Here is a 24308-nt window from a genome sequence, read left to right as displayed (position 1 = left end):
GCAGAGGCGTAGTGAGCGGGGGCAAGGGGGCACGATGCCCCGGGCGCCCCCCTCAGGGAGGAACCACACTCAGTCTATATTTCTATGTGATTTTCAAGGAAAATCGTTTGTGTGTGTGTGTGTGGGGGGGCGCCAATAAAGTACCTTGGCCCGGGCGCACGTTTTGCTAACTACGCCTCTGTTGCTAAGCAACGTATTTCAAAAAGTACATGTAAGTTTGTGTGCACATGAAATCACTGCAGAATCAAATTTCTAATTTCCTGCCACTTGTGTCACGGCCTATTGTTTAACGATAAATGGGTTCCCGACATTCGGTACAGCACAATTCGCCATGTGAAACATTGGTCGAGAACGCAGTGTCGTGAAACCAGTTGTATATGAGTCACTTGCTATGGAAAACCTGCCAACTCTTGTAAACAATGCTTTCATATTACTTTTAAATTACCAACTGCTTTCTTTTTTTAAAGTTATCAATAACGAATGACTTCTTCTAGTTTTAAGGAGTATATCAGCAGTTTATTATATAGTCATGTTTCTTTTATTACTATATTTATTAATCACTATAGTAACTTCCTCATGGGCGCCCGCAGGATTTTTCGCAGGGGGGTGCAAGTCGCCACTCATGGCTTAAAGTCGTAACTGCAACTTTTTTAGGACAAAGAATATTAAAGACAAGAACTAGTGCACCACGCCACCCCCCATATCTATGCGATATTAAGTTCACTGTAAATACTTGGTTCATGAACGTAAACAAACAACTAACACGTGAACAACAACCAACTATTGACTGTCCACTTTGGTCACTTTACCCGTGCGGTCCGTGCATCCCAACGGTTGATCAAATAAAAAATGCAAACGCTGCCAAAACTGTCAATAACTTTACTATTGAATTGCTTCTCGTCGCAATGGACAAGTCGACGATGAATGTTTATCTGCAGTGCTGATATTCTTCATAATGTTGCAGCTATTGTATCATATTAGGATGTAGACAAAACAAGTTGAACTGAGCATTATAATTGCTTGAAATGCGAAGCGTTAATGAAGAAACTAACGAACAACCTGCTATGCTATTTTATATTATTGAGCGCCAACACTGACCGCAACTCCGCAAGACGTAAACACATTTACCAAGATAACTGCACTCTTCAATCTTGTTTAAAGAAACTTTCACATTTATCAAATCAAAAGACAGCTGGCAAGGTTTTTTTTATTCCAAGGCAAAAAATAAAAATACTTTTAGCATATTCTAGGTCTTTACTAAATATAATGATAACTATAATTTATATGCAAATAAAAACAAATCGTTACGACTAACGTGCTATAGAATATTGAGTTGCAGGCAAACATGGTCAGACATGAACTACAGATGAGCTTGTTACAGTTTATTACAATAATAGATCATCCTTATTAACTTTATTTTAATGCTAAGCTGCTTCCTAGAAGAAGTTAATTGATTAGAAGTTGTAAAAAACTGGCTAAAAGTTGGCTACCCAGAATTCAGAGGGCGCACATGAATGTTCAGCCATCAGTGCACCATAGGCCTAGGCTAGTCTACTACAACTGTACTTCAGTCATCAGTGCACCATAGGCCTAGGCTAGTCTACTACAACTGTACTTCAGTCATCAGTGCACCATAGGCCTAGGCTAGTCTACTACAACTGTACTTCAGTCATCAGTGCACCATAGGCCTAGGCTAGTCTACTACAACTGTACTTCAGTCATCAGTGCACCATAGGCCTAGGATAGTCTACTACAACTGTACTTCAGTCATCAGTGCACCATAGGCCTAGGCCAGGGGTCGGCAACCTTTTGAGTTCGAAGAGCCAAAAATTAGAATTTACAAAATTTTAAAGTTTTTAAAGAGCCACAACATTTACATTTTTTTCTTACCAACAATAAATAGTACTCACACAATATTTAATGGAAAAAAAAAGAATATATTTATTCATATATTATTGGTGTTTTCACAACAAATTCTATAATATACATATGGCATTATTAGATAATTATTTTTTTTATTTCGGTAGTAACTAAAGAAGTTAAACATTTACTTACAACACTAAATTGTACTTCACTAACAAACAAGTGAGCGAACAAATTCATGGGGGAGGGGTGTGGTGAAAAGTGAGTAAAAGTGGCCCAGAGATAAAATCGGCACCTAATTTTCGTTAAATGATTCAAAACTATTTTTAAAAATGTTTCGATAAAATAAATAATATTTGCGTATAGAACTTAAGAGCCGCAGCTTCACACCCAAAGAGCCGCACGTGGCTCGCGAGCCGCAGGTTGCAGACCCCGGGCCTAGGCTAGTCTACTACAACTGTACTTCAGTCATCAGTGCACCATAGGCTTAGGCTAGTCTACTACAACTGTACTTCAGTCACCAGTGCACTGGCGGATCCAGGGGGGGGGGCGGTAGGGGCGATCGCCCCCCCCCCACTCGGCCGACCCCCCCCCCCCGAAGGGGGCGGACGAATTTTAGTATAGAATTCACACAATTTGTATACGAATTTATTACTTATGTTAATAATATATACTAATTATTTATATTTCAAACTATTTTTTAGATTATTTCGCCCCCCCCCCTCTAGTATGTTGGCCGATTTGGTGGGGTCGGGAGGGGGCGATGGTATCAATCCCGCCCCCCCCCACCCATACACTTTCGAGTGGGGGGGGGCGGTCCAATTTATTTGTAGAAATCACAGCTTGCTAACAGAAACAATTAAATATATATATATATATATAGGCCTATATGATTAAAACTTGTTATTAATATTTTAACCGATCTTTATATTATGTCGTTCCCTGTTTGCCGATTGGGGGAGGGGGGGGGCGAATACCTCTACTGCCTAAACCCTTTGAGTGGGGGGGGGGGCGGTCCTACTTTTATGGAGAAATCATAGTTTGTGAACAAAATTAATTCAATTAATATATAAATTTTATATTATGTCAATCCCCTTCTGGTATCTTGGCCGATTCGGTGGAGTTGGGGGGAGAGTGATTGCGTGTACTGCCCTCCCACTCTAGCCCTCTGAGTGGGGGGGGGGGCGGTCCTATTTTTATGGAGAATCATAGTTTGTAAACAATATTAGTTGAGTCGCCCCACTCCTATTCTTTAATGCCAAATGCAATCTTTAGCAGAAATTATTAAAGGAGCGAGGATTAATCGTTTTCACTCTACCGCTCTCTCATTTCCAGACAAATTTTATGTAATTTCACATGAATTTATCATAATTATTTTAAGAAAGTTAGAATTCAAACGAAAATTTTAGTATAAGAGTCATGATTGAGAAGTTCTAAACTCAAATAATGTGAAACATAGTCGCCTTTTCCCAACCTTTACTCAATCTGAAATTTTTCTAGTTAAATAAATTTGAGACTATAATTCACAATTTATACTTTAATTTTATTGAATATTATTTATCGAATAATTCTTTTTTCGGCGGCGATCCTCAAAGCCAAATCTAAATATGTGGGGTATCATATCTTCTCAAGGAACAAATCGGTTTTATTTGCAATGTATTAAGGGCCTATAAATTCATATTAGAATATTTTTCAAGTACAACATTATTCGAAAGGTCCTTTTTTAATAGTATGAAAAATGAGCTTTAGGTCAGGAGAATGCGTTTCTTCAATGAAGTATGCAAGAAAAGGTTTTTGGCGTCGGAACCCCACTTATGAATAATGAGCTGTAGTTGTCGGGAGAATGCGTTTCTGCAGTGAAGAAAACGCTTTTGACGAACTCCATTGATAAATAATGAGCTGTAGATGTCAGGAGAATGGGTTTCTGCATTGAAGAATGCAAGAAAACGCTTTTGACGAACTCCATTGATGAATAATGAGCTGTAGATGTCAGGAGAATGGGTTTCTGCATTGAAGAATGCAAGAAAACGCTTTTGGCGTCGGGGCTTCGCCCCGAATTCTTTTTATGAATAATGAGCTCTATATGTCAGGAGAATTCGTTTCTGCATTGAAGAATGCAAAAAATACGCTTTTGGCGACGGGGCTTCGCCCCGAACTCCATTGATAAATAATGAGCTGTATATGTCAGGAGAATGCGTTTCTGCATTGAAGAATGCAAGAAAACGCTTTTGCATTCTTTTTTTAATAATGAGCTGTATATGTCAGGAGAATGCATTTCTTCAGTGAAAAAAGCAAGAAAACGCTTTTGGCGTCGGAGCTTTGCCCCGAAACCAACTATGGAACCTTATAGCGCTGCCCCAGTTGTTTTGTTTTTCGCCGAAGGTTGAGAAATGCTGCGCTTTTTATATATATATATGCTGTACGCACGTTTATGCATAGGGTTAGGGTTTACTGGGCTTTAGGGTTGGGGTTTGGAAAAAAATCGCCCCCCCCCACTCCAAAGTTCTGGATCCGCTAGTGCACCAGTGGATGCACTACTTGTTCAGTTGCTACTTAGATTTTAATTGACCTGATGGTGTAAGAAAGTGGCTAGAATTTGGCTACTCAGAATCTAGGGGGGGGGGTGCACTTGCGGGCGCCCATAAAATTTCTATATTACAACTATCTATATTTCTCTATCTACCAAAAATGTTACCAAAGTAACAGCAACAAACTACACAGGCCTACTTTGTTGCTAAGGTCAATCGGCTATACCAGTTATCTGATAAAAATAGGTTGCTTTATAAATCTTAGCTTTCCTATGCTATTTTTGTTTGTATGCTATAAGATATAGCAGGGATCAATGCTTGATCCGCCTACACAACCCACAAGATTTCGTCACATACATACTAGCAAGACTGAAGCCCTCACCAGCACTGACCTATTAATTAGTCATTGAGATATGAACGCAGGAGTGGTCAACAGTCTCATCTAGATCATATTAAAACGATTGTCAATAGCCAGAAGTTATGAATATTACATGAGTCTAGGGCTATTCAAACGTCTGCGGCTATTCTAAGACACACGCTCGATCAGATCAGAACGGAATCATTCCCTTACGTCGAGCATAGGTTGTCAACTTTTATAGACTTGAGGGCCACTTAGAAACTTTCTGTGCCAGCTGCGGACCAAAACAAACATTACAACTATTCACACAAACAATAGTTCTAGCTATGGCTTTGTAAACCTCCTAGCTTATAAGTTCAAATTTATATTTATCGTTGTTTATTTATGTAGATATGTGAGCTCATGCTTTCCTATAGGTCTCAATTGAAAACGAATCAAAGAGACTTTTAGTTTACAATTCGTACCATTACACTTTCTTCATGCTAAAAAAAAAGGTTAAGTTAGTTGGAAGCTCAAGTGCACAGCGTGGTGTGAATGTGGAATGGTGTGAATGCGTGTTGAATCATTTTATTACAACTATTAAGGTATATTTAAAGTAGATCTACGTGTATGATCTATTATGTTCATTAATTATATTTAAAAGTACATAAGTACACACTCCACCTAGCCCAAGTATTTTTCTTCTGTAAAAAAAAAAAAAAAAGTGCAAAATAGCTAGTTGTAAATAAAAATGTATAAAATCTGATAATCTGGGTATATTTAAAACTTGAATATAGATTTAGGCATTTTTGTTATCGAATATTGATCTACAGTGTTTACAATCAATCTAGATGCCTATTCTACACTGTCGTAATATATAAACGTAGTAATAATCAAACGATTATAGACTTAGATAAGAAAAACTTATAGAAGACAAACACTATAATTCACTAAAAATACATTCTATTTGTTTATCTTTGATTTCCTGGAGGGAATGTCCCATTAGGAACTACTGCATATACTTTAGACATCCTCACGCGTCATGTCTTTATTCTCTGATGTCCTCCCAATTTCAATTATTTTATCATGACAGGGACGGATTTACGGTAGTGCAGAAATGGCACATACCAGGACCTTACCTTAAAAGTGGACCTCCCCTCAAGCTAAAAAAATACACAATTAAAAATATGCATTATTATTATAGCTTTTATATAGCGCTACTTTCATGTTTATAGCATGCTCAGAGCACTAGCGGATCCAGAACTTTGGAGTGGGGGGGGGGGCGATTTTTTTCCAAACCCTAACCCTAAAGCCCAGTAAACCCTAACCCTATGCATAAACGTGCGTACAGCATATATATATATATATATATATATATATATATATATATATATATATATGAGATAAAAAGCGCAGCATTTCTCAACATTCGGCGAAAAACAAAACAACTGGGGCAGCGCTATAAGGTTCCATAGTTGGTTTCGGGGCAAAGCTCCGACGCCAAAAGCGTTTTCTTGCTTTTTTCACTGAAGAAACGCATTCTCCTGACATATACAGCTCATTATTTATCAATGGAGTTCGGGGCGAAGCCCCGTCGCCAAAAGCTTATTTTTTTCATTCTTCAATGCAGAAACGCATTCTCCTGACATATAGAGCTCATTATTCATAAAAAGAATTCGGGGCGAAGCCCCGACGCCAAAAGCGTTTTCTTGCTTTTTTCACTGAAGAAACGCATTCTCCTGACATATACAGCTCATTATTAAAAAAAGAATGCAAAAGCGTTTTCTTGCATTCTTCAATGCAGAAACGCATTCTCCTGACATATACAGCTCATTATTGATCAATGGAGTTCGGGGCGAAGCCCCGTCGCCAAAAGCGTATTTTTTGCATTCTTCAATGCAGAAACGAATTCTCCTGACATATAGAGCTCATTATTCATAAAAAGAATTCGGGGCGAAGCCCCGACGCCAAAAGCGTTTTCTTGCATTCTTCAATGCAGAAACCCATTCTCCTGACATCTACAGCTCATTATTCATCAATGGAGTTCGTCAAAAGCGTTTTCTTGCATTCTTCAATGCAGAAACCCATTCTCCTGACATCTACAGCTCATTATTTATCAATGGAGTTCGTCAAAAGCGTTTTCTTCACTGCAGAAACGCATTCTCCCGACAACTACAGCTCATTATTCATAAGTGGGGTTCCGACGCCAAAAACCTTTTCTTGCATACTTCATTGAAGAAACGCATTCTCCTGACCTAAAGCTCATTTTTCATACTATTAAAAAAGGACCTTTCGAATAATGTTGTACTTGAAAAATATTCTAATATGAATTTATAGGCCCTTAATACATTGCAAATAAAACCGATTTGTTCCTTGAGAAGATATGATACCCCACATATTTAGATTTGGCTTTGAGGATCGCCGCCGAAAAAAGAATTATTCGATAAATAATATTCAATAAAATTAAAGTATAAATTGTGAATTATAGTCTCAAATTTATTTAACTAGAAAAATTTCAGATTGAGTAAAGGTTGGGAAAAGGCGACTATGTTTCACATTATTTGAGTTTAGAACTTCTCAATCATGACTCTTATACTAAAAATTTCGTTTGAATTCTAACTTTCTTAAAATAATTATGATAAATTCATGTGAAATTACATAAAATTTGTCTGGAAATGAGAGAGCGGTAGAGTGAAAACGATTAATCCTCGCTCCTTTAATAATTTCTGCTACAGATTGCATTTGGCATTAAAGAATAGGAGTGGGGCGACTCAACTAATATTGTTTACAAACTATGATTCTCCATAAAAATAGGACCGCCCCCCCCCCACTCAGAGGGCTAGAGTGGGAGGGCAGTACACGCAATCACTCTCCCCCCAACTCCACCGAATCGGCCAAGATACCAGAAGGGGATTGACATAATATAAAATTTATATATTAATTGAATTAATTTTGTTCACAAACTATGATTTCTCCATAAAAGTAGGACCGCCCCCCCCCCACTCAAAGGGTTTAGGCAGTAGAGGTATTCGCCCCCCCCCTCCCCCAATCGGCAAACAGGGAACGACATAATATAAAGATCGGTTAAAATATTAATAAAAAGTTTTAATCATATAGGCCTATATATATATATATATATATTTAATTGTTTCTGTTAGCAAGCTGTGATTTCTACAAATAAATTGGACCGCCCCCCCCACTCGAAAGTGTATGGGTGGGGGGGGGGGGCGGGATTGATACCATCGCCCCCTCCCGACCCCACCAATTCGGCCAACATACTAGAGGGGGGGGCGAAATAATCTAAAAAATAGGTTGAAATATAAATAATTAGTATATATTATTAACATAAGTAATAAATTCGTATACAAATTGTGTGAATTCTATACTAAAATTCGTCCGCCCCCTTCGGGGGGGGGGGCTGCCTTTAGGCGCTCAGTAAACGCAACTCTGGCCGAGTCGGGTGTCTAACCTCGAGCCCCCTTCTAGGTAGCCAAGCCAAATTAAGTTAAAGCGCACTTGGCCTCTCGACCACGCTTCCCACCATAATATATATGCATAATATATCTACTTCATATTTCTAAGTTACCACTGACTGACTGACTGATTGATCAAGAAATCTCCTTAACTGTCGTACGGATTCGCATGAAATTTCGTACACAGATTCCTTTTATCTTTTAACAATAATAATAATCTTTATTATCCACAAGGACACAAAACCAAAAATAAATGTAGTGTGGGAAACGGGAATGGAGCATTCAATTAGGGCCTTCGAAAAACGACTTTATTTCTCTAGGCCTGAAACTGATGGTCTCAAGAAATGTTTGCGGTGTCTAATACTGTACATTGCTAACTAACCAAAGGTAATATGCATAGAAATCAAAATCAGAAAAGAGTGTGGTGAAGGGGAGATCAGCGTTAGGGGTTACCGGAGGGCTGGGGGTGGGGCGCTCATTAGTGATAGAATTACTAAAGTTTACGGACTAAAAGCGTGTGTGCGTGTGTGTTACATGTTGTGGGGGGGGGGGAGCGATATGAAGCGGGTCGTTCCAAATCAAGTCAAAATGTAGGGGGAGAAAAACAAAAAAGGGGCTTCTGAAAGAGAGAGAGAGAGAGAAAGAGAGAGAGAGAGAGAGAGAGAGATAAAGAGAGAGAGAGAGGGGGGGGGCGTTTCATTTCATTGTAAAAGATACACTAATTCACATCAACGTTTGTCAGGGGATGTGGCCTGTTTATTGAAATAAAAAAAAAAGGAGAGGACGCTATGTACATAATAAACAATATTAAACCTGATTACAAACCAACGGCCATAGCCAGTGTGTACTGCTAGTATTTATATATAAGAAAAGAAAAAATATATTAAAGGTATAAATACTTTATTCCATTTTTCAGAAATAGGAAATGCTTTTAGATTAATATTATCAAGTGCATTTGTTTTATTGAAGAATTTGAAAGAGATAGAGGCCTCCCCCAAAAAACCTGCACTTCACTTACTTAAATCCGGCCCTGTTATCATCTCCAGAATTTCTTTTCTCTTTTCCTTTTTTTTTAAAAAGTCTACCTTGCAAGACACATTCTTACATCGTTGTGAAATCACTTAACCAGATTAGCTTCAGATTGTTGAGTAGATTGTAGATTATACATTCTTCCTCATTAGTTAATTAAAGTTCCTACAAAATCACAGAATAATATCATCTATGCTCTAAAGTTTTGGGTATTTGTAACATTAAATCTGCTTCCTACATCCCATCATTCCCCCTCAAAAATGTATAAAGTAATTTGGTTCGTAATTCAGAGGCAAGTAAGCTGACTTTTCAAAGAAGTCTATCAATGCGTTATTAATTATTTCGTTTGTTGCAAGTTATGGGTGTTTACAGTAATCACGTGTCAGCATCAAATATTTCTGTGAGTAACATTAATGTATGCATTACATAATCCGAAAGCGTTGGTGCATTCGTGTGGAAGACCAGTACTGAATCTATTGCACTGTAATGTGCATGTGTTTGTAGGTTTCTCTAAGTGTAAAAAAAAAATGTGATGCAATGTGGCCTATAATATTTACGTATCACTGTCAAGCTACCAGGCAGATGATTATTTTTTACACTCTCCAGATGTGTGTGGGATGATAACATGTATAGGGGAGATAATTCTAAATCTATACGTCTTCGCCCACAAGGAAAAAAAAAGTTCCTAAAAATGTCTTTTTTTCCCCCGCTGACAAAATCACCTTTATGTTGACATGAGATCAAGTTTTTTGTGTTCTTTTTTTTTTCTGAAACTCTTGCTTGTCATTGACCTCATCATTGGTGAAGGTGTTCTCTGACTCCATTAGTGCCATTACTTCAGTTTGATTTGATCAAAGTCGAACTCAATCCTTCTTTTCTACTTCAACTGCTATCCTTGAAACAAGAAGTAGATCTACGTCCTAAAGAATGAACGAAACAAATTGAAACAAAACAGGGTTATACATAGACTTAGATCTACTACTAGACTGGAAACCGGAAATACATTCTTATCCGCGACTGATCGGTCGTGCACATTTTGTAGAAAGTTGGATCAAGGCGTTGTTTTGTCAAGTAGTTCAAAGAAGTAGAGTTTTTTTTTTTTTTTTTTTTTTTCAACCCTAACCTATGTAACATATAATTTCATTTTTTAGATCTAGATCTAGTAATTGTATATATATACAGAGAGAGAGAGAGACAGAGAGAGAGAGAAAGAGAGAGAGAGAGAGAGTTTAGCAATAATAAAGAATTGTCTGAAACTTGTTCCATTTGTTTCACACGCAGACTTCAAATAGGTTAACAAACGTATAGAGATATATGACCAATGTGTTAGTAACAAACTTATAGGAATGTATGACTAATGTGTTAGTAACAAACTTATAGAAATGTATGACCCATGTGTTAGTAACAAAGTTATAGAAATGTATGACTAATGTGTTAGTAACAAACTTATAGAAATGTATGACTAATGTGTTAGTAACAAACTTATAGAAATATATGACTAATGTGTTAGTAACAAACTTATAGAAATGTATGACTAATGTGTTAGTAACAAACTTATAGAAATATATGACTAATGTGTTAGTAACATTATCTTTCTAAATGCCTTTTGTATTTGTTTTGCATTTGCCATTTCTAATCTAGCTATTCAGATTTCATTACTATTTTCTTTTTAGATTTTCTGCTAAAATCTAAATTTATTAATTAAAGAGTAAAAATCCAAAACGTTCTTTTGGTCAAAGAGGCGAGTATATTTTTGTAACCATGTTCATGTGAATTGAAGGCTATTTCCTTTTCTCTGACCGGATCGAATCACCCAGTCCCTATTCGCAGCAAACATATGTTATTAAGCATTAATATAAAAGAAGCAATCCATCTGTCTTTCATATTACTTGTCTGTGCATGTTTCAATCGAGTGAAATAGAATGCTCTAACTATAGGAAGAATTTTTGGCAACTCTCGAAGACCCTCTGGGCTCTGTGTTTACATATATTGTGCTGGTGTCGGCTTGTAGCCCGCCGTTCCTTTGCTCTAGTGTTTACAGAACTGGACATAGAATGTAGAGATTGATCTAAAAATGGCGCACACCGCCCCCATCTTCAGAACCTACATGCAGATTTAATCTAAGCTAGATAACTTTGAACAGATTTTTTCAGCTCACATATTTCTCGGCCAGAGTTCGCTCCCACGAGGCCCAGTGCGCTTGTATATACATGTTTCTTTCCCTGCAATTCGACGGCCTCTTTGTTATGCACAGAACAAATGAACTCTCTAAACTTATGTTTTCAAATATTTTTTTTTATTTACTTTTGCTGTGTAAACAAAATAATTACGAGTATCTCAAAAAAAGTACCGACAAAAATGTGTTTATTTAAATAATGAGTCTATGTTTATTTGTGTAGGATACGTAAATAGATGACGTCATCAACACATTCCATGGTCTATAAAAGAAAGGGGGAAAAAAAAGGTTGGTTCATTGATAAGGAAAAAGCAGGCCTGGTCCAGAATGCCAGGTTATCTTTTGTCATAAACAAAGTTAGATGGTAGGTGCAGGGAAAGATACGCATCTTTGATGTACAGTATTTATGTGTTTGTAGAGCTCGGCAGAAATGAGTAAAAGCTTTTGTTTTCTTGGCTTATACATCGGGACAATGAAATAATGGAAGTCATCACTGGATGAACGATTGAGTTGAGCAGAAAATAAATCAAATCATCTTGTTAAATTTGTTTTGGATAGTCTAAAGTAGCCAATATCACTTCAGCATGTGTTTGCCCATTATGGTCCATTGAGTTAGTGACGCTTCATCAGACTCCCTATATAGGTTCATACACTATCCATCACTATATAACTATTCATGTTTACTGTTAAATAAGTTAGGAAGAATGTGACTATTCTTGAACGAGAAAGACCCACTTTTGAATGTATCCTAATTATTAAGAAACATATCAAAGGTTTGTTCTGTATGTGTTCTTATTGGACATCGTATAAGCACGAGATCATTTTTGAATACGAAGACACAGAAAAGGTCTCAAAGAATGCATCGATTTCTTGTTTAATGACAAGGTTCATAGATTTTTTTTTAAAGGGAGGTAACGAAGTACCCCAGTTGTTAAAAGATTAATTTAAATGATTAGATTGACCATATTCCAAGATAGAGTTATGCTAGCATGTCTGTGTCACGCATGCCTGTGTCACCCTTGTCAGTGTGATAAATATTAGTGTCACAATTGTCTGAATCACACTTGCCAGTAGTGCCATACATGCCAGTGTTATCCATCTCAGTGTTACCTATATCAGTGTCAGCCATGTCATTAGAACCATGTCAATATCATCTAACTCATACTTTTGAATGTCAATGTCAGTCATGTCAGTGTTATTGTCATCAATATAATAATTCCACTCATGTCAGCGTCATTTATAAAGAAGCTTTTTTTTTGTTTTTAATATATCAACATCTTTTTAGACTCTCCGTTATTTCTCCCTTATAAGTGAACAAACCAAGATATAATTATGCTATATTAGAATTGTGAACATTGTTACGTCTTATTATGTGATGAGACACTTTGGCGGTAAACCAACACCAAAACGACCAAATCATAGTTTAGAAATACTTTAATCTTCATGAACACTGTCAAAACTATTTGGTTTCTATTCCTCCATTTTGGTTTCCTTCTCCTTTCAACACTCATGCGCACCATCCCACATTTACACTAAGATGCGCTCGTAACACTTATGAAATGTAGACGTTACTTCCAAAAAGAAGATGATTGCATCCTACGCGTGCTCCTAGGTCAATCTAGTCTTGCATGTTAATCAATGACTTAAACTCTGCCAAGTCGTTAGTTTTCCTGGTTGAATTAAATAACAACAAAAATAAATTATAAAAAACATTATAGTTATTACAAATTATGTCCAAGAACCAATATCAATTTTTTTTTTAAATTAATAAAATACAAAAATATGTAGGCCTTCAAATAAATGAAACGAAAATGCATGTACCAGAAATAAAACAAGAATAATTGAAATAATAAAAACCACCATTTGCTAAACTTGTACAATGGTACTTTTCAAATATTAATAAATATTATATTATAAAAAGAAAATGGATTGGCAAGCTGAAAAGAGGAATTGTTAAAAAAAAATAAAACACAAAAAACATGTACCAGATTTTTCAACAGAAAACAAATACCATACAATCTGCCTTCTTTATAAAAATAGTCTTTCCGAGAACATTTTCCTGCCATAGAAATAGCAAAACCTAGTTTTGTTCTGGTCACGTCAGAAGTCAGAAGTTTTGTTTTCTTCATCTCATTAATGGATTAAATGCAGGAAGCGAAGGGATTTGTAGAAGTATACGCCCACATCCAAACAAAAAGGTTATGCTATTTATCAAAAACTGCTTCTCGTGTATGTTAACGAAACTAATCACATTAACCGCCCTCGCATAAGATCAAACAGTGTCAGGTCAAGAGAGAGGTTCAGGAAAAAATATAAAACTCTTATCTAGGTTTGAAAAAAAAAAGTTTAATGCACAGATTGGATTTGGAAGCCACCCCCTCCCGAGTCCCACATACTCCTATAATTTTAAACTTTAAAAGAAAAGGTTGAAGCCCGGAAGTAACAAAGATTTGCAATTTTAGCTAAGTAGCAAACCATCAAAAAAATGTGTTCAAATAAGAATAATGGCATCTCAAATGTAACAATTTTTTTTTTAAATGTCTGACAATTCAAATGATTTTCTAGTTAATTGAACATTTCCCTAGTTAATCGAAACATTTCCCTACTTAATTGAAACATTTCCCTAGTTAATTGAAACATTTCCCTAGTTAATTGAAACATTTCCCTAGTTAACTGAAACATTTCCCTAGTTAATTGAAACATTTCCCTAGTTAATTGAAACATTTCCCTAGTTACTTGAAACATTTCCCTAGTTAATTGAAACATTTCCCTACTTAATTGAAACACTTCCCTAGTTAATTGAAACATTTCCCTAGTTAATTGAAACATTTCCCTAGTTAATTGAAACATTTCCCTAGTTACTTGAAACATTTCCCTAGTTAATTGAAACATTTCCCTAGTTAATTGAAACATTTCCCTAGTTAATTGAAACATTTCCCTAGTTACTTGAAACATTTTGGTTGAATTGTTATCATTTAATCATTTTCTTTCTTTTACCTTTTTTTTCCCCATCAAAGTGTGTATGCAATTAAATCCGCAGGCTGACGTCATAGAGAGTCCGAGCTCAATGTTACATAGGGTGATACTTACTAACACATCTCATACATGTCTATGCAATGGGTAAACTAGGGTAAACCTTGTCCTTTATGATTTCAAGTTACCAGATCTAAAAGCAAATGTTTTCAGTGTGTATGACTTCAGAATGCCGCCTTGGCTGCATTTGTGGACGCCTCTTCTTTGGGTAGGATGTATTAACGTCCGTAGCTGATTTTTTTATTGATCTTAAAAAGTTGTTTATACTTGGAAAAAAAACAAAAACAAAACAACAAATAAAAACAAAACAAAAAGCAAGCGTAAATGTTTTTTTCTCACCAGTGTCTCTTATCTTGTCACATAGTATATCTTAAAATATCTTTTATCTTGTCTCAGTCTTTCATCTTGTCTCTTATCTTGTCTCGGTCTTATCTTGTCACATAGTATATCTTAAAATATCTTTTATCTTGTCTCAGTCTTTCATCTTGTCTCTTATCTTGTCTCGGTCTTATCTTGTCACATAGTATATCTTAAAATATCTTTTATCTTGTCTCAGTCTTTCATCTTGTCTCTTATCTTGTCTCGGTCTTATCTTGTCACATAGTATATCTTAAAATATCTTTTATCTTGTCTCAGTCTTTCATCTTGTCTCTTATCTTGTCTCGGTCTTATCTTGTCACATAGTATATCTTAAAATATCTTTTATCTTGTCTCAGTCTTTCATCTTGTCTCTTATCTTGTCTCGGTCTTATCTTGTCACATAGTATATCTTAAAATATCTTTTATCTTGTCTCAGTCTTTCATCTTGTCTCTTATCTTGTCTCGATCTCATTTCGTCTCTTATCTCGTTCCTTTCGTCAATTTTGTCAAATCAGATCGACCAAGGCTGTTTAAAGTAAAAGCTTTAAATATGATTTGTGTCTTTAAAAAAAACCCACTAAATTTAAATACACATGCTAAAACTTGACTTCATGTAAACTTTGTTTATATTAGTTACTATTATCTTGTCTTGTCCATGTAGACCAGCAGTTCTCAACATTTTTAGCTCCGCAACCCCCCTAATACAATTTTCCTCTAGGCTGCAACCCCCTACCACTAGCGGATCCAGGACTTTGGAGTGGGGGGGGGGGCGATTTTTTTCCAAACCCTAACCCTAACGCCCAGTAAACCCTAACCCTATGCATAGACGTGTGTACAGCTTATATGTATATATATATAAGAATGACAAAAAAAAAACAGTGTTTCTCAACCTTCGGCGAAAAAAAACACCAAAAGATAGTCATGTTGAGGCCTTTCTCTTTTTTTTTTTTTTACATAATTCACTGCAGAACCGCATTCTCCTGACATCTACAGCTTATTAATCATTAGTTGAGTTCGGGGCGAAGCCCCGACGCCAAAAGAGTTTTGTGACATAATTCACACCAAAATCTTTTTTTTTTTTTTACATAATTCACTGCAGAACCGCATTCTCCTGACATCTACAGCTTATTAATCATTAGTTGAGTTCGGGGCGAAGCCCCGACGCCAAAAGAGTTTTGTGGCATAATTCACTGCAGAAACGCATTCTCCTGAGATCTACAGCTTATTATTCATCAGTGGAGTTCGGGGTGAAGCCCCGACGCCAAAAGCGTTTTCTTGCATTCTTCACTAAAGAAACGCATTCTCCTGACCTTAAGCTCATTATTCATTCTATTAAAAAAGGACCTTTTGAATAATGTTCAAAAATATTCTATTATAAATTTATAGGTCCTTAATACATTGTAAATCAAACCGATTTGTTCCTTAAAAAGATACATATTTAGATTAAGGCTTTGAGGATCGCCGCCGAAAAAAAATGTTTTCGATAAATAATATTCAATAAAATTGAATCAAAAATTGTGAATTATAGTCCCAAATTTATTTAAGTATAAAAATATCAGATTGAGTAAAGGTTGGAAAAAGGCGACTAAGAAAACATTACCTGGGTTTAGAACTCATCTCAGTCGTGACTCTTATACTGAAAAATTTCTTTGAATTCTAACTTTTCCAAAGCAAAGTCTTTCTTTAAAAAATTATGATAAATTCATGTGAAATTACATAAATTATGTCTAGAAGGGGAGCTGCGGTAGAGTGAAAATGATTAATCCTCGCTCCTTTTTATAATTTCTTCTAATGATTGCATTTGGCATTAAAGATTAGGGGTGGGGCGACTCGATATAAAAATTTTAGTTATAGCATATATAAATTATATTAGTGACAGATTTTTTTATTTTGTAATTTCTTAACTATAATACAAAAAGCAAAATTCTTGGTTTGTCTCATGGGGGGGGGGGGAGGGAAGCGATTGCATGTATCGCCCCTCCCACCTGGTCGGCCGAGTGGGGGGGGGGTCGATCGCCCCTACCGCCCCCCCCCTGGATCCGCCATTTCCCCCAACCATATATTCTTTTTCGTTTATTGGTTTAGCGTAGTGATTAGATCTTCTCCCTAGAAATGTTTCCTCCCCCAATGGCGTTGTTGATAGACAATAATTTCAGTTGTGGAAAAAGTATTCTGCTGCAACGAAAATGTGGTCTGCAACAAATATTTTCGAATAAAAATTATATATAAAAAAAGAAAAAAGTAACTACCAATTAAAATAAGATATCCGTTCAATGATTATTCCTTCACTTAAATTGTCATTCGTATCCGCTAGCTATATGTTGAGAATCCCTAATGTAGAATAAGCATTTTCCCCATATCATAATTAGCGCACTAAAAATGTGAGATATCAAGTCTCCTATTCTCTGTAACACACAAAACAAAAATAGAATGTAGGGCTTGATAGTTTTCCTGTGGGTGTCAGTAAGAAATATTTTCACATGAAATATTAATTCAGGTCAAGGAAGTTTTTATTAATTCAGTTAACTGATATTTTAGATTTTGTCACGAAGTTTCATTATCAATTTGAAGTTCATCTATCTGTCACATTAGAGCAGATATCTCATTTCTTCTTCCAAATGTAAATGTCTAATTGAAATGTCTATTAACAATTCAGTTATATATGCCTCATCAAAATGATTCTCTAATAGAAAGGGATAGATCATGTGTACTCATACAGATTTCTCGGTGTAATGGTAGAAAACAGTCTTTTGTTGGAGGACCATCTTGAGAACTAGCACACACAAAAATTCACTAAGCGGCTATTTTTCATGTACAAACTGATCAGCTTAAAATTACAAAAAGAAGAGCTTTTTTTTATTTGAACTGTGTAACTAACATATGCAATAATGTGTCATCGTAACTGTTGCGTTACTTGGTCAGTCTTATAAAAGAACGCTAAAAACCAAACGCATAATTGTACAATACCTGTGGGAACATTTTCAACAAAGACGCCCAAGCAAAGTCGTAAAAAATATGAAAAAACAAAATTAAGTTTTCGCGAAGTTTGCGACTTCTGTTCACTAAGGCATTAACCTAAAACGTATAGAGACTATTTTGTTTTTTACTCGGTCAGTCTATATCAGATCGACTCGTTGACTAGGGAACGTAAAGAAGGAATAAGGATCTATTTACAATTTACTTTCCAATGTGTTTTTTTAAAACCATAAGCCCACAGTTACCGATTTGGTTTAATTTAAGTTTTTATTTTCAATTTACTTTTTTCTTTAAGATTTACTTCTGCGCATTTAGACCTCTTAGCAACTTAGGAAATAAAACACGGCTAATGTATCTAGGTCAACACCTTACACCTACGTCACAGTGTTTATAGGCTTTTACTATAATAGGCTCGAAGTTTTTATTTATTGACTAGACTACTATGGCATTCAAATTGTTTAGATTCTAAATCTAGAGCTACATACAATTAAACTAACAATGTTATATAAACAATTACATTCACGCGTTCGATTTGATTATAAAATACTAGATGAATTGATTTATTTTTTAAATTATCATCTTTTTGTTCACGTCATTATTGATTATTCAAACGGAATCAATGCATGCTATTTGTAGAAAGAAAAACCCGAGCAAAGCCGGGTAAAATTAAAGCTAGTTCAAGATAAAAATACATAACAGCATAGGAATACTCTTAAAGTGCTTTGGAGAAAAAGAAGGTTGTATTTCATAATTTGAGGACAGCTGATAATTTAGCCATGTTCAGCAATGCCAACACAACGCTGTGAAAGAGAAAGAACCCAACTAAAGTGTTCTCCATTAGTTGACCGATGTAGCTGCCACAAGATAGTATTATAGAACGTACACATTGGTTTGGACTGACACTTCTCACTAGAACCTAGATCTCTCATGAAGATGTGAAAGTTTGAATAGAACTAAATGTTAGTGAATCAAGAGTGTCTATAAAATCTGTAATTCTTATTAAAACATTGACTCTAATCAAACGTATACATTTTTAAAAAAATTCTCTCGGAGATTCTGAAAACGCAATGTAGCACTAGACATTCGCTACATTAACTTGACAATTAAATGAAATAGAAATATTTTATATCCTTAAAATATACTTGCAGAGGTCTTGACGTTTTAAGAAATAAAATTCATAGTTATCATTTTTTTTTCTTTATTTTCTCCCCCCCCCCACATCCCCCCATTTCTTTAATAATCATTTCGCTTGAATGTAAAAAATAAATTTTAAAAAATGTTCTTTTCCAATTCCTCGCCATCTTATTTCGTCTGTGCTTGTGTTCCCGGGGCATAGGCCGCCATCTTATTTCGTCTGTGCTTGTGTTCCCGGGGCATAGGCCGCCATCTTATTTCGTCTGTGCTTGTGTTCCCGGGGCATAGGCCGCCATCTTATTTCGTCTGTGCTTGTGTTCCCGGGGCATAGGCCGCCATCTTATTTCGTCTGTGCTTGTGTTCCCGGGGCATAGGCCGCCATCTTATTTCGTCTGTGCTTGTGTTCCCGGGGCATAGGCCGCCATCTGGCTTCATCCAGGTGTCTCTCTGTTCTGGGTTGTTCTCCAACTGTCCCCAAGTCTTGCCCATCTTATTGGCATCTGTTTCCAAATCTCGACACCATATATTATTGGACCGTCTCGTCTTCCTCTTTTCTTGTTTTTTTTTTATATAGATCTGAAGTTGTCATTATATGGCAATGACAGATAAGTAATTCTAGACGTGAATCTAGTGTCACAATACACAATATCAACTCACAGCCGAATATCGGCCTATAATCTTCAGCTCGAAGACGTGGTTTCATTATTAGTTTCAATAAGTTTGCGCAATGAGGTCGTGTTTGTTGCATGTTCGTCCTAAAAATGAGCACCAGTTCTTTGATCTTAAATTATTCTAGTATTTTACATTTCGTTATGGTGAACACATGCAACAATAAAGACAAATATTTTGTCTCATAATTCTTTTTGACTTGGATGATGTCACAGAAAACAATGACGTAATCCACAAACATGCAAGAGAGATAACATGTTAACCTCAGGGAATGTGTTGTCTTTTATTCATAAAATTTAGAAGGGCATAGATTTAGTCACGTGTCAAATTATGCCACCAAAGATTTATTTTGGATTTGCCCAATATCTGCTTGAGTATGTGGTTTGTGTTTAGGTGTGTGTGTCAGCACACATGGTTTGAAATTAATTATTCGCGAAAAATAAAACAATCCACTCTTTACAATTGCGGGAACAGTTTATTCTGAGATAAGAAAGTAGGTCATGGATCCGAACGTCACCGCAAATAGATTGTAGGCCAGTCTAATTTACAAATAACCGTGTGGATCTATTCCTAGATTTGAGTTACTGCCAACAACAAACAAACTGACATAAACTTCATTTGCAGCCAAGTGTCAATGTATTTGACCTACATTAACTAGAGCATGAGTCGTTGTCTATTTTTGATCGGTTTTTTGTATTTTTTTTGGAAAAAAAAATTGTTTGGATTCTGTCTTTTGTCTGGACCAAAGACCGAAGTAATAGGGGAGAGAATATTGAGCGATTTTGTTTTAAAATAACTGATTTCAGGAATTTCCGTGTCCAAAGGAGAAAGAAATTAATTATATATAAATGATGTAATGTAATGTAATGTATAATTCATTGTTTAATAAATTATATCTCAATTGAATAATTAAAGATTAAAGAGTCTTATACTTAAAACTTGTCCTTGAAACAAAATTATAGTTCACTTTTGGTAATCTGTGTTCTATATTCAGCTATTTCGTAAGTTTTCCCGACACTTCTTAGCGGCCCCCGTTAGGGGAAAAGCCGCTATTAGGTTTGTGCAAAATGTCCGTCTGTCCGTCACACTCAGATCTCGAAAAATAGAAGAGAAACAAAAAATATTAGTTCACCATGCGATGCAGTTTGGAAAGTTTAGGTGCAATGGCTACTTTTGGTTTTCTAAAAGCAAACTGTTTAATTTATTAAATTAATTATGCAAGCGATTTTTTCATAAAAATACACCTATTCTAAAACAATACATAAACTTAAGGGTGATAATGTTACAATATGTTAACAGTGAAGACAATAATTTGTGTATTTTCAGTATCACAAAGTCTAATATGTTTATTAAATCTACAAGAAATGTTCACAACAAATATAAATATTAGTTTATGGTGTTTTATCTGTTCAATTACTGCTAAAACTAAATGAAAACATTTATGTTTGTTTATAAAGGCTAAGAATGTACTTTGTATGTAAATATCACGCACATTTTTTAAGATGCACTTTTTATGCAGCAACTTTCGTGCAGTAGCGTGACAAGCAGTCGCTAAACATAGTGCTATCAGTTCCCTCAACATTTTTTAAATAATCCGATTTTATTTATTTTTTGTTTAGTGCCCCCTTCATAATAAAAGACGCTTATTTTTGTGCGTTTTGTCTGTCGGTCGTTCTGTCCGTCACGTTTAGATTTAAAAACAACAACTCTAAAAGCTATTGAAAATCTGATTTAACCTTTTATGTTCCTCCCTCAACATCTGAATAGTTTTAAGTATCTATAATATAGTGCTCCAGATGTTTCTGTGCAAAACAAATCAATGCCAACGAATGTTTTTTTGCCATTCTAACTTATATTGCATTTAAGTTCCATGCTTAAACGTTGCAAAAACACATTATCTATAATAAGTTGTTCCGTTTTTTTAAATGTAAATAGCATATAAATGCTAAATCAAAATCTCTATACTAACTTAGATTTCATTAACTGTAAAAATGTTCCGGAAATTGTTAAAAAAAAATAAATTATGTCAAATGAATATTTTGAAATCGCACAATTGACTAATATTACACTTATATTTTTTGACACTACGTCACTATAGTTTAATTGTCGATATCACATTGTTCCGTATTTTTATCTTAAAACAAATGTATGTCAAATGACTTAATTTTTTCAAAAATATCGACAACGTTGTTCAGGATTTTAAAATAAGAAAGTAATTTACTAGAAACGATTATTAAAAATCACTTTTTAGACTTTTTAGACTTATTTTACATTTAATTTTCTTTAATCGATAAAGAATGTTCCGGATTTTGTTTGGAAATGAAATCGACCTACATTGCTTAAATTTTCTTACAAATCGTCGCCAAAAATTTCCGAATTTTCTATGAAAAATCTACTATCGCCAAATAACTGTTTGAAATCCATTAATAAAACAAATAATCTTCTCATTTACGAAAATAGGTTGTTCCGGATTTTTTCCTAAAATATTTTAACTCTATTTATGTAAAATCTCACTTCTCTCTTACAGTACATTTAATTTTCTAGCTAAAACGTTAGAAAATCTAATTATCGTTAATATTATGTTCCTATTTTTAAGGAAAACAACTTCCTAACACCAAAGTATGGTATGAAAATCTCTCCACAAGGCTGTCGTGCATCTAATTTTCATAAGAGACGATCCCAAAAATTTAATTAACGGTATTACATGTATCTGGAATTCTCTTTTTCTCTTACTATTTATACAAACATTCGAAACAATCTATTATACATACTAAAATCTATTGCGTACATACTTAAGACTATTGCGATGTTTTGAAACGAAAATTAAGGGTTAATCAAATTTTCAATAGCTTTTAATTGTTTTTTATTTTAACATGACGGACAGACAGACAGACTGACAGACAAATGCGGCTTTAATCCTCTTTAAATAAACTCTATTAGAGCTCAGTGCACCAATGTCTATGAACGTTCGTTAAATATCTCGTGTTAATAAAGACATTTTTGGTACTAGCCCATTGTGACGTAATGTAATTTTTTTCCCTTGACGACATATGAATGAATTCTTTAAATATAATGCTAATGTCAATGTCTATGAACCCTCGAAACCTTGCTCGTATTGATGAAGGCATTTTTAGTCTAACTAGGCCGTGTGACGCAGTGGACTTTTTTTCCTTTGACGTCTGGTGGAATGAATTCTTTAAATGAAATGCTAAATCAACTCGGTGTAGAAATGTTTCTTAAACCTCGTTATCTAACTCGTATTTTAAAAAGACATAATAGCTAGATTTAGATCATATCTAGATTTTTTAAACTAGATCTATATTTTTTACAGTATATCTAGATTTTTCAAACTAGATCTATATTTATATTTAATTAAAATCACGATGTATTCTAGATCTATTTCTGGTATTGAAAGCCAACAAAATGCATATTCTGAGGTATCTACAGTCCATTTTAATGCTATTAAAAAGTTTTATTTCAAAAACCTAATGTGCTATTCTTACTGACTTAGACCCTCCCACGCCGTTCGGAGCATTTGACGTCAAGCAGTTTCCATAAAAATCTGTCACTGGTAATGTCTGAAGCCTCTTCCCACCTACCATGAGGACCTCCATGAATGAGTGGCGTCAAGTTGTACTAGGATATCATTGCAACTCTTCTTATGCGTAATTCATTTTGTCGGAGAACATGTCCCGCAAACCTCATGCGTCGTTCTCTCACAATCTTACTAAGGGGTCGACTCCCAGTTCGGCATAGGATTTCCTTGATTTAGATCCGATCTCTATAACTGACTCCTGAAATCTGTCTTAGCCATCTTTGTTGAGCTATATTTAGTGTTTTTCGATTAATTTTAGTGTGTAATTTGCTTTTTTTTTTTATGTTGAAGATGTATTTTTAGCACCAAACCCCTCTGAATGGGAGTTTAGGTTAAACTCAAAACCCCTTTCGGCAACGCTCATAGCATTTTGAGTGTGTAATTTGCTTTTTTTCTTACACTGAAGATGGCGGGGGGTTTAAACTCTAAACCCCTTTGACTACGCTCATAGATTTTAGAGTGAGTAATTTTCTTTTATTTATATTGAAGAGGTACTTTTTAGCTTCACACTCCACTGGAGGGGAGTTTAAATTCAAAACCCCATAGACTACACTCATAACATTTTTAGTGTATACTTTGCTTTTTATTTATTATTAAAAAGAGGTATCTTTTTTACCTTCAAAACTCAAAACTGAGTCAAAACCCATTTATCTACGCTCATAACATTTTGAGTGCGTAATTAGCTTTTTTTTATATTAAAGAGGGGGTTTATCGTAAATTTTAGACGGGGTTTTAAAATCAAAATCTTCCTTAACTGTGCTCTTGGAATTAGGGGATTTTCGTTTGCATTTTTTTTTGTTTTGTTTTATAGAAGAAGGGGAGTTAACTGCAAAAACCCCAGGTAGGGGGTTTAAAACTCAAAACCCCTGGTAGGGGGGTTTAAACTCAAAACCCCTAGTAGGGGTTTTTAAACTCGAACCGCTCTGGTAGGGGTTTTAAACTCGAACCCCCCTGGTAGGGTTTTTAAACTCAAAACCCCTTTGGTTGTGATAGGGCAAGTGATGGTGTAGTATTAAAATCTTACCTAAAATAAACAAAATCAAAGCAAAAAATCAGTCACTAAATTCCGACTCCCCCCCCCCCTAGGGGGGGATTTTATTTCGGGGGGGGGGGGTTGAACCCCAAGAAGCCCCCC

General features: G+C 35.4%; 1 long non-coding RNA gene across 1 annotated transcript; it reads left to right on the top strand.

Moving 5' to 3' along the window:
• The first annotated feature begins 8899 nt into the window (after positions 1-8899).
• Positions 8900-18293, top strand: LOC129926795 (uncharacterized). Its single transcript, XR_008778538.1, has 2 exons — positions 8900-10314; positions 18071-18293. It is a non-coding gene; the product is annotated as an uncharacterized LOC129926795 (long non-coding RNA).
• Positions 18294-24308: the final 6015 nt, after the last annotated feature.

This window comes from Biomphalaria glabrata, chromosome 1 (assembly GCF_947242115.1).
Source record: "Biomphalaria glabrata chromosome 1, xgBioGlab47.1, whole genome shotgun sequence".
NCBI lineage: Eukaryota > Metazoa > Mollusca > Gastropoda > Planorbidae > Biomphalaria > Biomphalaria glabrata.
The sequence above is the reverse complement of the archived record's forward strand: the minus strand, read 5'-3'. Positions and strand labels throughout refer to the sequence as shown.